We start from the raw sequence: 16,054 nt of genomic DNA on the forward strand, positions 1-16,054 counted from the left end.
CAACTGCATCTCAACTTTGCAGCACAAGAAATCTGGAAAAAGCCACATTTATTGGGGGGGGGGGGTCAAAATCCCAAAAAACAGGGACACATTAAACATTGCTTGTATAATCTTGGAAAGTTGCTAGAAAAAAATGCTGTGTTACCACCATAAATTTTACTGCCAAGGTCCCTGTGCAAAAGAGTCAGAGCAACATACCAAAAGCTATGTGAGAAGACCAAAGGAAATCTTATATTGTAGCTGTTTGTAAATCAAAAGATGAAATGACAGATGTTTTGAACTGGTAGGTAGTACATTTGCAGTACTGTGGTACTAAATTAATTCTAGCATATTTTAAAAAAAATATTTTCAGGAAGACTTGCAGAGGTGATTACAGAAATTTTCCAACATAATTTTAAGAAAAACATTTATTTTGTCAGCAGAAGGTCCATGCTTGCAGGAAATGCATAATATGAAAAGTAAACATTCATGTGAAAGTCAGGTATCTCAATAATGTACTGGCCACCCATATGAACAGTCAATGCCTTCAATGACACTTGTATAACACAGGATAAATAATGCTATAACATCCTGATTGAACTACATTCTGGCTGGAAGAAATAATATTCTCGGAGGCAGTATGTTCTACGTAAATGTAGCAGTGATAGACTTTCCTAGGGATCTCCCCTTGGGCCACATTAGTTAATTATTAAATCAATTAATTTAATTCATTTATATAAGTTTCAGGTGAGTATGCCTCTTCATGCTTAAGATGCCAACAAGCTGTCAAATATAGTTCCACTCATCCACTGTAATCACTATCACTCAAACTTCAAAAGTAGCAATAGCATTAAAAAAAAACTCGATTCACTGCTCTACTGTCTACAGAATCGGATGAGTATTATTACATACAATACAGATTTCTTTACTTACTTCTTAATGAATAAAAATGAATTTTTTGCCTCTGCTCTGCTGCAGTTGGTAGGGTAGATTTTCAGTTCACTGTCTCAGAACTCCACTAGCCTCGGATGCCTCCTCCTGAGAGTTATCCTCACTCTCTAAATTGTGCCAAAAAAGTTAAAAACAAACAAAAAAATGTTTGCAAAAGTCAAAGTAATGCTAACAGGCTCAGCCCAACAATCAGGTCCACTAGTTAACTTGATTGATTCTCGCTCTTTTCCCAGCACATAAAGCCCGGGAAGAGAGTGATAACCAATCAGCAGCATTTTTCCAGCAAGCACGTCATGACTTGCCTGCGGATGTCGCAGTCTGAGGCGGTTTGTACTCAACCGGCTTCATTGCATCCTCCGGGCTGCAATGAAAACAATGTGCAAGAGAAAAAAACGCTGTTTAAAACCGCGATTGAAAAAGATTTTTTTTTTTTACATTAAAAAAAAACTAAGCAACTAAGTCAACTGAGCTGAGGGGGCTGCAGTCCGGCAGTCCGATGCCACGAGCCGCCCCTGAATTAAGAATTTATTAATACTTATGTTTCCTATTACTTACACAAATGAATATTTAATATCTTTTGATACTCAGAAAATGTTAGAATTTCAGAAGGGTGCCCTATTATATTGGAATTAATTTCTCTCAGCTAATAAAATAAGTGCTTTAGACTATTTGATCAGCAGATATAGATTGTAAAATTGCAATTGGCTGGACATCCAAACTTGGAAGGATTTTATACATACTAAGCTCATACCCTCATTAGAGGCATACAATAAAAGTAACTTAAAAATCTTGGATTTTAACTCAACATTTATTAATAGCTCACCCAAGAATACTTCATACATATCTGTTATTTATAAAATTCTCAAAAATGTTTTTTGCAAAACAGATGTTTATTTTTGGAATTATTCAAGTGAAGTTAACAGACAAGTGTTCTCAGAAAAAGATAAAAAAAACTTTGTTTACAGTAGGTGAAGGAATCCACATCTTCCCTGTTCTGGCATGTATACATATGTAAATTTTTACATAGATGTTTTTTCACCCCGCATAGATTAGCAATAATGTACAAGAAAGATAAAATGAAATGCTGGCGATGTGGGCACCCCGATGCTGACTGGATACATATGGTTGTTAATTACAAAATAATTTCCCCATTTTGGTTAGACTTTAAATATCTTTGTAAAGCTCTACGGAATGACAGCTGTATAATTTCTGACTCCCTTATCCTTTTCAATGTTCCTGTTCCTGAAGTCATTCCTAAAAAAACATACATTTTTACTGTGGTCTCTCCTCCCTATAGCAAGGACAATTGTTACTAAAAATTGGAAATCCCAATCTACTCCTGTCTTTAAAATTGAGTTTATTCATCTTGTGAAATATAGTTGCAAGAATGAGACTGCTACTATAAAAGCAAGGACTAACAACACAACCCATCATTTAATTGTTTGGGCAAAGTTGTATAATCTGTTAGAGAAATATTAAGTGTTCTCCTATGTATACTGCTTTTTTAGTTGTTATGGCCATTGCATACAGTTTATTTGTTTTTTGTTTTTTTTTGTTGTTGTTACTATACTGTTGAGTTATTGTGTTATAAAATGAATAAAAACATTTTGGAAAAAAAAAAGAAAATGCTTGGTAACCCAAGACCTTTTATTCTAGCAACTTTCTAAGTTTATAGGAGCAATATTTAAAATCTGTCCCTATTTTTGACACCCCCCCCCCATTATTGTTGGCTTTGTCCAGAATTCTTCTGTTAAGAGGTTGATAGCTACAGTGACTATGGTGAGATGAAATAAATATTAATAAAAGAAAAACAAACAGAGAAAGAGGCTGATGTACGGTGCACTCTTGGGCATAGTTTATGATTGCTGGACTCCGTATATTGTGATTACTTACGGTTTGCTTCTTTATTTCAGCAGGGTTGTTAATGCAGTGTCGTTGAATAATGCTTTACTTAATTAAGGCAAGTTGGGTGTGGAAGACTGTGTAGATGGGGGTGTATATCCTATCATGTTTTGTGTTAGCCTTTTGGATTGATGTATCAGTTATAAAGGGGTGCTTATTTAGGTCAATAGCTACATCTCATTTTATGGCAGGTTGATTTACTATGGGAGTAAATTTTGTAGGCTGAATACAAGGAATTCAGTCAATTTTGTTTTATGTTCTAGTGGGGGTTGTGCATAGATTAAATAGTATTACATAATTCATTGTGTGATGGTATTTTGGGTAAAATGAATTTATAATAAAGCTGTAAGGTTAGTATCAAACTTTATTAAGTTTTAGATATGGCATTTCAGATAACCAGTAGCATATAATGTTACCTCAGCATTTGATTATTAGGTTATAAACATCCCTTGTTTTGTTAGAGAGTTTTTTGTGATGAAATGTCATGGCATTCCAGAACTCTCACAGCAGCCCAGCTAGTTTTAGTCATAGTGGCATTTTCAAGGAGGAACAGGTTAATATCCTGAAGGCTATACACTCTAAAACTTCGTAGCAGCACAGCAGCATCCAAGCAGCCCATAGATCCCCCCTTTTTTTCTGTCTTTCAGGTTCAGCCATGGTGCAGTCCATTAAAGAGAAATGGTTGCATTTATCGTGGGAAACACAAGGCTTGCTAACTGATTTAGAAACAGTGGGGGCAGCTGACCACAGCCTAAATTCCAGGAGGAGACCTTTGATGAATCTGGAAGAATGTGTAGCTGTGGGACCACCTCCAGCTATGAAGGCTCAGAAAAAGACAGTAAGAGATGCTTACAGCCAAAAGGTCACCCCTTCCTGCTCATCTGACATATCTACAGAAGCACAATGTGATGTCTCTTTAGGGGCTACAGGGCTTGATATTAGTGGTAGGGGTCAATCTGCTGATAATCATTTAGAGGATTTTATAAATTCTTTGCCCGAAGAGGGTAGATTTAAGCTGTTTGACTTAGCCTAAGAGAGAAACTTTGTTAACTCTGCACCTTTGGGTCCAAGAATGGGATTAGGTACTCATGTTGACCAGTTGATGCAGTTACCTTTACCCAATTGCATGGGTGATCTGAGGAGATCATGGGTTAAGAGAGAGAGAGGTCCAACCCCAATCAGATGAGCATATCCCCCAATTCTTGTATCCCATGATTACCCTCGAGTTCACATATTCCAAATCAACTGGCTCTCATATCACAGCACATGTTCCCTTTAAGGTCAAATATAAGATTTTAAAAGGCAAGTTTGTCGATATCTTCAATCTAGCAAATAATGAGGGTATAAAATGCATACTAGATACTGATAACACATCCAAAAAGGACTTAATGGCAGCATAATCAATCATCAGGAAGAAGATATCAACCAGGACACCTGTGAAGAACTGAGATACTTGATCTCTGGGTTTTGTGGTATTTATGGCCATAAGAGTTGAGAAGGGTCCCACCCAAGCTGTGCCTTTATTAGCTTACTTTGTAGCCATAAGGGAAACCCACCATGTGAAAGAGGGTTTGGGGTGGTTGAATTATGATTACTGCTTCAGGAAGCTGAAAGCCCTCAATAGTTCTCTCAGGTGGAAATATAAGCACCCTGACATATGGCTCAGTGTCATAATGGACAAGGAGGCACTTATAGGCATTGAAGAAGGGGCTGCTAATACAAAAGCTATAAGATTTTACTGGGCATTCAATCAAGGAAAATGTTTCTGGTCCGCTTCCAAATATAATCATTTGTGTTCAGGATGTGGGAAGGGTCATCTTGTTTTCAGATACTGGGGCTTGATGCCTAAGGACAGGTGGAATTTTTCTACATCTCAGACAGATGGGAAGGTTGGTAAGGGGCACAACTCTTCTTTTGTACCAAGCCACCTTTTTGTCGACACAAGGGGGACTTTGGGAGGGGACCAAAACATGAAACATTGGGCTTATTCTCCCATTTGTCTAAATAAGTTATCTTATTTGCTATCAGATTACCCAGAAAAATGTGCAATAGCTACCCTTATTAAAGGTTTTGCCATAGGCTTTCCAATCCACTTCACAACCCCATTACATTCCAAGTTAGTTAACAATTTGTTATCCATCAAAGGGCATGAACACATTGTGGCCAGGTTAATAGAGGAAGAGCAAAACGCTGGCAGGATAATTGGCCCCTTTTCACCCCTCCGTGTTTTTTTATTTAAAATTTCCCCTATCTGCTTGGTTTCCAAAAAACAGGAGGGTGAGTTCAGATTGATTCATCACTTATCTCACCCAGGGAGGGGGGTTCCGCTAATGATTTTATTGACACCAAATTGACCAAAGTGCACTACTCTTCTTTGGATCAGGTGGCAGAAGTCATCATGGGCTATACGGACCCCTGACTCGGTAAGATGGATATCCAATCTGCTTTCCGTCTTCTCCCAGTGAGACAAGAGGATTGGCCTTAGTTAGGTTTTCAGTTCAATAGGAAGATATTTTTCGACACTGCAATGCCAGTGGGGTGTTCTGTAATGTTTGAAATATTTAGCACAGCTTTACATTGGTGTTGGCAAAAATGTCCCCCTGCCAGTCAGCTGTACACTACCTAGATGATTTTTGGATAGTTGGGGAGGGTCAGGAATGTGCTTTGGAAGGGATGTCCATTTTTCAAGCAGCTTTACAGAGAATTGGGGGTACCCTTGGCCAATGACAAGTCAGAGGGGCCAAGCCGGGTTCTGAATTTCCTATACTTAGACATAGACACTACTGATAACTCCTTCAAGCTTCCTCTGACACAACTGATAACTCCTTCAAGCTTTCTGTACCCAAATTGTGACAAGTCCGGCAGTTACTTTGGAGATGTTTGTGTTCGAGCAAAGTACAGGTAGGAGAAATCATGCAGTTACACAGTTTGTTGAATTTTGCCTGCAGGGTGGTTTCTCCAGGCAGAACCTTCCTACAGACCGTGTCTAACTTGTTGAAAGGTAATAGGCCCAAGCACCACCTGGACAGGTTGACCAGATGTGCTTGTGAGTACTTTTGGTTATAGTTTACTTTATTGAGCAAGTTTAATGGAGTTTCTCTTTGTCAGTTCCCCTGGACTATAGCCAGTGACCTTGAGGTTTTTACTGATGCTGCTGGGGGGGGTCCAGTATTGAGGGATATTTTATAGTTAACCGGTTTGTTGAAAGGTGGCTGGAAAGTTGGTCTGTGGAGAGAAGAAGGAGAGATATCACATTCCTAGAGATTTTTCCCATATGGGTGACAGTATTAGTACAGAAGGATAAATTACATGACAAGAGGATAATTTTTTACTCAGACAATATTGCAGTGGTTTATACTCTCAAAAAGCATTCTTCTCGGTCCAGGTGGGTCCACTCAGTCATCAGGATTTTAGTTTTATTGAGTTTACAGATTAATTTGTCATTTTTGTGTGTTCATGTCCCTGGTCATCTTATTCCTTTAGTTGACAGCTTTCCCCAGTTTCAGTTTGCCAGGTTTTGCCTCTTGGCCAGGCATTTGTATCCAAAGGCTACCTCAGTTCCTCTGGGATCTGGCTAATTGGGGAAGACTACATTATCAGTTTTGGCAAATTCTTGGGCCAGCAACACTAGGAAAGCTTACTTGTCATCTCTACTGGCTTTCTAGACATTCTACTGATCTTTAATCACTGGTCCCAGGCCATGGAGAGTATAGTTGTTCCTACAATTTGTAGTGGCTAGGTCCACAGTGGGGGAGTCACCTAACACTCTCAGAGTACACCTGGAAGCTTTAGGATGGTTGGAGAGTTTTTTGGGCCTTCAGGTTGTGTGAAGACATTGAGTTATGGGGAGGATGCTTAAGGACCTAGAGAACATGTGAGGATCTTCTCAGGTTCCCAGAAAAGCCATTGGGAAACAACTGCTTCCCTTAGTATTCAAAGTCTTTACAGGACCATTGGTGAACTTTACTTGTTTGTCTGTATAGCAACTTTGTTCACCTCTTTTTATGCAGGTGCTTTCTGGGCCAATGAACTTCTCCTTTACCTTTGTTGGGAGCATCTTGTCATCCACAGGGAGTTTGTCATGATTTGGTTGAAAAAAATCCAAGACTGACCAAGTTGATGTAAGTTAGCAGGTGCGCCTGGACAAGACCACTGGGCTAGTCACTTGCCCCATGCATTGGGTTAGTTTGCTATTTAATATGAACCCCTTAGAGAAGAGGTCAGGTTTGTTTTTTGTGCGGGCCTCCAGCAGGCCTTTTAACCCATCAAAGATTAATGCATTTGTTAGGCAGGTCTTGGCAGGGAAAGGAATTCACCCACAATGATTCTCCTCCCATTCCTTTTGGATAATTTGTACCTCAGACTTGGCCATGGAAGGGCAATCTGTGCAGGTCATTCAAAGAATGGGAAGGTGGGTCTCTGATACACTTTTGTCATACATCAGGCATTCATGTTTTGTTTGTATTTGCATTGAAGGAGGTGATTTGGCTCTTGGGCCATTCTTTTACTCAGAGATCATCCTTCTGGGCCTTGGCCCACGTGGCTGGTCACACAAGTTCTTTTGATAGTAAAAGATGGACAGTTCATTCTGTTTGTTCACGGGTCTTAGTTGGTTTCAATTTTGGGAAATTTGGCATAAGATTACAATGGAAGAAGCCTTGCCCAGCATTGTAATAATTTACCTTGGTGGAGATGATCTGAGTCAAGCCCCTAAAAAGATACTGTTGGCCAGAATCTTATCTGATATGGAACATTTGTGGCATCTATATCCAAAAGTAGCATTATTTTGGTCTTCCATCACCCCTAGACTGTACTGGAGGGGCACTAGAAAGCCTAGTGCCATTGAGAGAGCTTGGCATTTTATCAACCACAGAATCAAGGGGGCTGCTAGCCAAATTGGTTTTCAGTTGATTGAGCACAGTGATACTGACAGACTGGAGCCTGATTTCTATGGTTTAGACAATGTTCATTTAAATAACATGAATTTTGGTTTGTTTCATTTGGATATGATTGCTACTATTCAAACATTTTTCAAAGTTTAACTTGTTTTCTTTCATAACCTAGAATTTATTTGAGAGGCCATTGTTTTGGGGGGAACAGCATGGCATGCTAGTTTGGCAGTGGCCTTATAGCTTCACCCTCTTGTGTTCTCTCCTGCTGTTGTTCAGCAGCCTCAGCTTTTCTCAAGTTTGACCCAGATTTGACCTGTGGCCACATCAAGGGGTATATGGCTTGTAAGTATGAGTTAAATGGGTTTGCCACCAATTGTGAGGTAGCCAGGAATACGCACATGGTTTTCTGTGAAGTGGTAGCCAGAATAGACGGGTGTACAGCAACTAGTTTGAGGTGATGGTTTGATGGTATTTGTTGAAATGTTGCACATGAATTACTTAAGGCATCACTATTAGTTGTCCTTGACTGTTACATTGTAAAAGGTCGCAAAGTCAATCTGGTGTGTTCCATGACTCAGCTCAGTGAACAATGATGACTTACCATGGTAACAGCCCATTGTCCACGAGCATGAGTCGTCATCTTGGGAGTGCTTGCCTGCACGTGCCCCTCCCATTGTAAGGAAAGTGCTGCTGTTTGTGCCTGTAGAATTTGTCAGAAAGCACATCGTCCTTCCTGCCCAGCCCTCCATGCAGGTAAGACAGTGGCCTTATGGCTTCACCTCCCCTTGTGTCTACCCCTGTTCTTATTCAGCATCCTCGGCTGTCCTCAATTTGGATCCAGATTTGACCGGTGACCACATCAAGGGGTATGTGGCTTGTAAGTATGAGTTAAATGGGTTTGCCACCAGGTCCGAGGTAGCAGGTATATGCACCCAATTTTCTTTGAGGTGACAGCCGGAACAGGCGGGTGTACGCAAACCGGCTTGAGGTGATGGTTTGATGGTATTTATTGAAATGTTGCATATATATTACTTATAGTAACACTATTGGCTGTCCTTGTTTATTATGTAATAAAAGGTCTGAAAGTCAGTCTGGTGTGTCCTGTGACTCAGCTCAATGGACAACATGAGTTGTTGCTTTGATGTTTTAAGTTTTTCACAAAATGTTTCAAACTTAATAGTTATTGTGTTTACTGTGACTTAGAAAATCAGTTTTAAGACCTAGAACCTCAAGAATGCTACCACTATAAAAATAGTTTGTGCTGAATAGTTTGCTGTTTACACTTCTTTAGTAACCCATGTGGTTCCAGAGATAAGAACATCTGTTTGAAATGTGAGGACATAATTTGGTTCTATGAAAAAGCTTATGCTTCGCCCATTAGAAGGTACAGTGCAAACTTCCATAGCTCCATTGGAGCGAATGAGTAAAAAACAACAGTTCAACCAAAACTGGAGGGATTATTACCATAAAGGCAAAACACAAATATTTAAAAAAATGCAAAGCAAAATAGGAAGACATTTTATTTATAACTTGGATTACGTTACTAATATATGCCAACTGAACTCTGTCTAAGGCAACCATGTTTGGTAAGGTTAAGTGCTGAATAAAGAGATGTTCCAAAAGCAGCTACATAAAGTGACTTAAGCAGGGTTACTCAGCCAGTTTAATTAGCCACACCACTATACACTAGATGCATTACTGCATATTTTTCATATATGAAAGACGCTAAGGCCAAATGTTCATTTGTTGTCCACTACTGCACCCAAATTTACTGCTGAGGTGATGGCATTTTTCTGTTTATTAGTAATACAGTAATAGGTATAGATGTCACAATTCTCAAACCATGTAACAAGGCTTCCCTTCTCATTGAAGGGTAAAATATATGTTATATTAGACAGTCAGAGCACCCAAATAAGTTTACATTTGTGATGCATGATCATTTTGGATGATAACGTGGTCAGTTTGGCAGTCACTTTTACATTTTGTTACCAACGATGTATTTGCTGATAAGATATCTGAAAAAAATAAATCCAAAATGCAATAGGTACAAAAATGTAGACCCAAGGTATATCATTGGCAGCCAAAATTTTTGGTGACTAATTACCCAGACCATTAATTATTAGGCTCCCATTTGTGAGTCAGTTGATATATAAAGGGTAATGTTCAGTTTGATTTACTTTGACTGTACCCTTGCGTGGTACGAATCAAAAGTCTCTATCACATCCATGTAAAATGAATGTACTATTAAACCTTTGCAAGTTCAGCAAACATAGTCTTTCTTTAATAAAACCACATGGAAAATAGTCAAAATAAGTGGTCCTGTACTATTGGTGCTAACAGAAAAACTAATCAATCTGTTTCATTATATTAAATAAGATTCAAACTTATCAGTCTATAATTATTTAGGTGAGCACTGCTATCACACTTGTGGATGGGTACAGCTGTGTTGCACCTAATAACCACATTGCAATGATTGAGTAAAGTGTATGTCTAGGGGGAAAAGAGACTTTGTTGTATATGTGAGCGATATAATCCTCAGATATCATCTGGGTGCATTGTAATATTTTATCTTATTTTTATAAAGACTACATTAAGTATTGTGTAAAGCAAAGCCTTTAGTGCAGATACTCAGAACAAAGTTAAAGATAGGAGGCAAAAGGGCTGATAATATTAATGTATTCTTTGTACAATATTATTATATTTCCATAAATGGCATATTTAAACAATAATCTTACACACTAACAATATAACTTCTGTTTATATGAAGTTTCAGAGTTCCTCTACTAGACATCTATGCCTCATTTTAACTAGAATACAGGAAATATGTGATTTGTTTATTGTTATGGAGAATAATAGTGTTGCTGTTTCACATTTTTTTTGTTGTTTTTTTTAATGCGGCTTACTGGGAGATATGTCCTTGAGTTGTGTTGTAGTATGAACACATTACATGCATTCAAAGACTTCATGTCCACAAACCTATGATCCAGAATATTCAGAAATTAAATGATGTATTGACATTGTTATTTACCTCAACAGTAGATTGCTTGCCATTTAGAAATGGGGAGAATAGATGTACCCCTTTTCCAAAAAGCTAAAGGAAAGCATATTCTGATAATTATATAGTAGCCAATGCAGTCAACCTCATCCCAATGGAACAGACCACTTGTGAAACTCGCTGTGGGTAAAAAGAAGTGAGTAGAATACCACAAATGTCCATTGCAGGCAATTCAAAATATGGGCCTCTGGGATGTGAATCAAAAGAATAGTTTGACATGTCTTATCTGGATTGTTGTATTTAGTTAGCAAGCTGGTTTGCATTTTGTTAATAGAAAGGAGTATCAGGTTATTTTGTCCATTTTATGTAGACTAACTGTGGTACAATTTATGGGAATATGGATTATTATCCACAACAATAGAAAAAATTCCCATTGCTCTGCAGCCAGAGGGAGAAATAGGCTGATTAAAGAATTTCTTTTGCCTAGAAAATATACCTAGTGATCGACAGAGTAGAGAAATGATGGCTGAAATAATTGCAAATACAATTGTTTACTCTTATGTAACTCTATGAAGCCCATTCATTTTTCATTAAATACTGAAATTCAGAAACTGAGTAACCAGATGTAGAAAATAATGACCAAATAAGATGAACAATCAGCTCTTGCCCATGAGATATTTGGTTATTCTGTGAAGCGTAATATTAATGATAACTAGACCCTATGTGCACAACTGAAAATGACAGTTCATATCAGGATATGACTTGTCAATGTAACCTGTGAGTTTTTGGAAGATGGGGCATAGTTAGCAGTTAGAGGTCATTCCAGTTCCAGATGGATCTCAGTTACCATCGTTAACACTAATGTAACAAGTTAAGCTTGTGATTGAAATAAAAATATGTTTATCATTAATGAAAATCATTTTGCAAGTATGACATATCACAATATAATGAAGCAAATATGTTCCCCTTTTCTTTTCCATAAAAATGACATATTTTTACCAAATAAAATGGATTTCAACTGTATATATTCATCTTGAATGCATATAGTCAGGGAAAATATCTATGATCTTAATTTTGAAGAAAAGAGTAGAAGACTTTTGCAATAAATGCCCTTCTGTTGCATATAAGATAGAATGGGTGAAGTCATCCAGAAAAATAATATATGTGGTAGAACAAAAAGGCTGATATACTGTACTGTCTGCCTGGTTTCTATATACCAAGTGTTGTCTTCAACAGAAAACGTGCTAGAGAAGTTCAGTATTTGGAATGGGGCTGAAAATGCAAGCTCAATTTGTGTTTCTTTGCCCTAGCACCTAAGCATTTTGTTGAATTAATTTGATTTGAGCAGATACACTGATGCACTCTCCTACCAGTACAGTGACAGTTATGCTTTCATTCTAGTACAGCCAGCCATTTTAGGTGTTACTCAGTTGTGCAAGTGTCTCCAAAAATAGCATCTTTGCAATGCTTAGGATTTTAATATATGCAGTTTCAAGTCTATTTATGGGCAATTTGGAATGGTGTCTATTGTTACTCATCAAGTGAGGGGATTTAGAAAAAGAATAAATAATTCAAAAGTGCAGGAAATGAGGTCTCATGCAGGGACATATGTCTTCTCATAGAAAATAGCTTGTGAAAAGTTATTTTTAACAGCGTTCAATAAGAGGATTTAAAATGTTGTTTTTTTTTTTTTTTGCTGTTGCTCTGAGTCTAGGAAAAACATAACAATTCCTGTTAAAACATATGGCAGTTTTTTTACTTATATTTATGTATTCATAGGATCAGTTATGAAGCTTATGATCTACTGGTCTTCAAGAACCTTAACTGCCATAACATCAGGTTGGTATTGTCTAGCCGCTTTATACATATCATGATTGTTTTTCTAGGAAATGAAATGCTGACTTCTTTTTTGGGTGGGTAGGCTTATTCCATAATCTTTTTTTTTTTTTTTTTAGTGTTAAGATCACATATCCAATGCTAGTTTCCCCAGTGGTGCATTGAAGACTTATACTATCAAACAAAACCTGAAGCCATTGCCTAATAAACCAGACAGAGGTCACATTTAAGTAATTTTAGAGAAGCCAAGTATAAGACAATTTCCTAAAATCTTTTTGAAATGTTCAAGTTTCCAACTCTCTGATTTTTTTTTTCTTTTGGGAGGAGTCACTGTACCTCTTTAAAGAGTTTATTTCAAAGTTACAGAATGTAGTACTGAATGCCGTAATGAATCTCACAGATTTCCTTGGAGAGGTTACTCATTCCTTTAAAATGAGAAAGCCTATAGAATATGCTTTTCTGGCAGGTAGATTTTGGCACGTGGTACTTGGCAGACTTTGATAGTTTGTGACACTCCCAATATGCCTCAATCAAGGCAGGTTTGTAGATGTTTTTACATGGGTATATTTTTGTTTTGCCCATGTATCTCAGGTCTGACCCAACTTGCACCTACTGAGGAACCCATGACTTTAGCAGATAAATACTGGTTAACACTAAAAATTGCTGTCTACATGGTCACCCACTATTTGAGAATAATGAATTATAATAATAAATAACGATTTTTTTATGAAGTGACAATTTATTTTATAATCATCATTTATTTCTTTTTTTTCCAGCACTAATGATGTTACATTTATTGGCATTAATGAAGGGTAATTTCTACTGCATCGTCTATGTATTTTTGCAGACCATCTTGGTATATTTCAGCATCTTTTACAGAAATAATTATGTTGCCCATTTTGCAGTCATTATCATATCTGGTTACCCAAGTGATTTTCCCATGTTTATACTGAAGAAGAACATTCCAAAAAAAACATCCCCGGTACAGAGTCCTGTGGAACACAACTGTTAACCTCTGTCTGAATAGAACTGCCACTCTAATGTTTTGAGTACTATTGTTTCACCACTTTTTGTTGTTGTTTTGCCATTTGGATCACTTATGGACTGCTGTTTGTTATTTTTAATGTGCCATTTATTCCTTTATATGTAATTGTTTATTCTGCTATTTTCACCTAATTGTTCATGCAGTATATTGCATCCTGATATTTTTCTCCATAATTAATGAATGGCTTTGTTTAATAAACTTGAATGTATCTGTTATGAGGAATATTGTCAAATTATTTATTTATTATTTATTTATTTAACATTTGTTGACCGGGTTTGTCCTACTGAGCTGAAGAGCCCCTTTTCAGCGGAGGCCCGGGGAGAAAAGCTCCAACGTATTATACAATTTTCATTATAAATTACCATTAAACAGCAATGTTACAGGATTATTAAAAGGCATTAAGTAGTATTACAATGTTATACAGTGTCAATAGTCAGGAGTATAGCAAAGCTATTTCAAGATGCATAAAAAAATATGTCATTAAGAAGAATATAGTTTTTGGGGTAAGTGGTTACAAAAACCCAGTTTTATCCTAATGGTGTTGCATGAAGGCAAGACAATTACAGCAGAATGTTTCCCTGAGGTGATTTGCTTAATAGGTTTTAGAAGACAGTAGAAAGAGTAGTCAAGGAAGATTAGAGAGAGCTAGTGAGAAGAGTGAGTTAAGGACAGAAAGTAGATTAAGGTATGAGAACTAGGGGATGTTTAAGGAGGGAGAGTGCAGTGGCAGGACCAGTGACTTTTAAAGTGCTCTTTGGTGGCTGTCTTAAATTGTTTAGGATGTGTAAGGGTTCTGATTTCTAGTGGGAGCCTATTCCAGGCAATAGTGGGGTGATAGCTGTACATGTTGCATCCAAATTTAGACTTGGGTTTGTAGATTTGTAGTAGGTCTTGATTAGAGCTTCGGAGAGGTCTGGAGGGAGAATAATGGGAGATGAGAAGGGATAGTGCTGGGCAGTAGGAAGGCTGATATAGGACAGAATGGATGATCTGGACCTGAGAGAGAAGAAGCTGGTGGGGTAATTCAAGCCAGTTTAGGTATTTTAGAGAGAGACAGTGATGGGATTTGTAGGTTGGTTGGGCAGCAAATCTAGCTACCTTGTTGTAGGTAGATTCAAGTTTGGTCAGGAGTGCTGAGTTAAGATTTGTGAGAATTTGAGAATTGTACATTAGACTGGGTAGAAGGTAGCTAAGAGAGAGAGTAATCTTAGCTTCAGAGGTAAGGAAATTCTTGTTATGGTAAAGGAGCCCTAGTTTTGAATGAGTCTTTTTGATACAGTTATTAACATGCAAGTCAAATTTAAGCTAATTGATTGTTACTCCTAAGAGCTTAGTACTGGATTCTACCTGAATGGGAGTGTTATTAAGGGACTGTATGGAGAAGGAAGGTTTAATAGGGCGGCCACAGTGATGCAGTGGTTAGCATTGTCACCTCACAGCAAGAGGTTCAATCCTCGGCTGGGGTGCCTTCTGTGTGGAGTCTGCATGTCCTACCTGTGGTTGCGTGGGTTTCCTCCAGGTGCTCAGGTTTCCTCCCACATCCCAAAGACATGCAGTAGGTGGATTGAACACTCTAAATTGGCCCTAGGTGTGAGTGTGTGCATGTGTGTGCCTTCTGTGGAAGGTTGGGTGCCGGGCTGGCAACTCGACACAGTAAAACTCCACTGCCAATCATGAGCGGACAGGTGATCCACTGTGGTGACCCCTAACTGGGAAAAGCCAAAAGAAGAAGAAGAAGATGGGAGAAGGAAGGTTTAATATTGTTGAACTTTTTAGGTAGGAAGAGTAACAGCTTTGTTTTTTTTTTTTTGATTAAGGATGAGCTGGTTGTTGGAGAGCCATGTCTCAACTAATTTAAAAGATGCCTAAGTAGCTGAGAAGAGCTTAGAGGGAGAGTTGGCTATGGTGATGACTGCAGAGTCATCTGCATATTACACTAAAGATGACTGAGGACAGGAGGTGTAGAGCTGATTAGTAAATATATTAAAAAGTAAAGGCCCTAGGATAGACCCTTGAGGTACACCCATTTTTACAGGGAGAGGAGGGGAGAGTGCAGACTGCCATCTCACTGATTGAGATCTATCAGTGAGGTAGCTGGAGAACCATGCAACAGTATCAGTGGAATTATTTAGCAAGAACAAGAAAAGTGGCATTCACTTTTCAGATACCTCTCAACTGTCCAGATTTTTGCAAAAGGTTCAGATTTTTGCTTCACATTTTTGGTCCGTTGCTCATAATATTTGTGGTTTTCCTGGCAAATCATTGAAGACTGAAGCCATTAAATAATGGCAGACATTTTAGTTTGAAACTTCATATGCTTTTGAAAATATTTATAATCTTTCCCTGATTTTATGCCTCCCCCCATTATTTTCGCTTTGTCCACATTTCTTGAATTAAAAGGTTGAGTCTTTTAGCCCTACATCAAGTGCATCTGTTACTTTTTCAGAGAGTGCC

Source organism: Protopterus annectens, chromosome 3.part0 (genome assembly GCF_019279795.1).
Source record: "Protopterus annectens isolate FY-2018-M chromosome 3.part0, PAN1.0, whole genome shotgun sequence".
Taxonomy (NCBI): domain Eukaryota; kingdom Metazoa; phylum Chordata; order Ceratodontiformes; family Protopteridae; genus Protopterus; species Protopterus annectens.